Source organism: Trypanosoma theileri, assembly GCF_002087225.1.
Source record: "Trypanosoma theileri isolate Edinburgh chromosome Unknown TM35_Tth_6_V1, whole genome shotgun sequence".
NCBI classification, from domain to species: domain Eukaryota; phylum Euglenozoa; class Kinetoplastea; order Trypanosomatida; family Trypanosomatidae; genus Trypanosoma; species Trypanosoma theileri.
The window spans coordinates 85,697-86,186 of record NW_021639848.1 but is presented as its reverse complement, the minus strand read 5'-3'; positions in this window follow the sequence as shown (position 1 = coordinate 86,186).

Below are 490 nucleotides of genomic sequence, written 5' to 3'. Positions count from 1 at the left end.
AAAAAAAAAAAAGAGAAGAGAAGTAAGGTGATCTTTTTTAACGTCCATGATGATATATTATGTATATATATATATATATATATATATATATATATATTTGGTGTATTTGTATTTGTGCTTGTGTATTTGTAATAGTCATATTTATCTCTTTCTGTGTGTGTTTGTGTGTATTTATTATTATTATTAAGATAGATAATTATACATATATATGTATGTATATGTATATGTATGTATATGTATATATGGAAGCTGTGGAAAAAAGAGAAAGGAGACACATCTATCAATGAATGTATTCACGTACTCAAAACAACAAAAAAAGATGGATTTATAAAGAGTAAGAATTGTGAAAATACACAATTCTTTGTTATTATTATTTCTTTTTCAGTTTCCTCTTTACTTATTTGCCTTTTTTTTTCTTTTTCTTTTTTCTTCTTTTCATTAAAGGAATCCATTTTTTTTTTTTTTTTTTTTTTTTTTTTTTTTTTTTTTT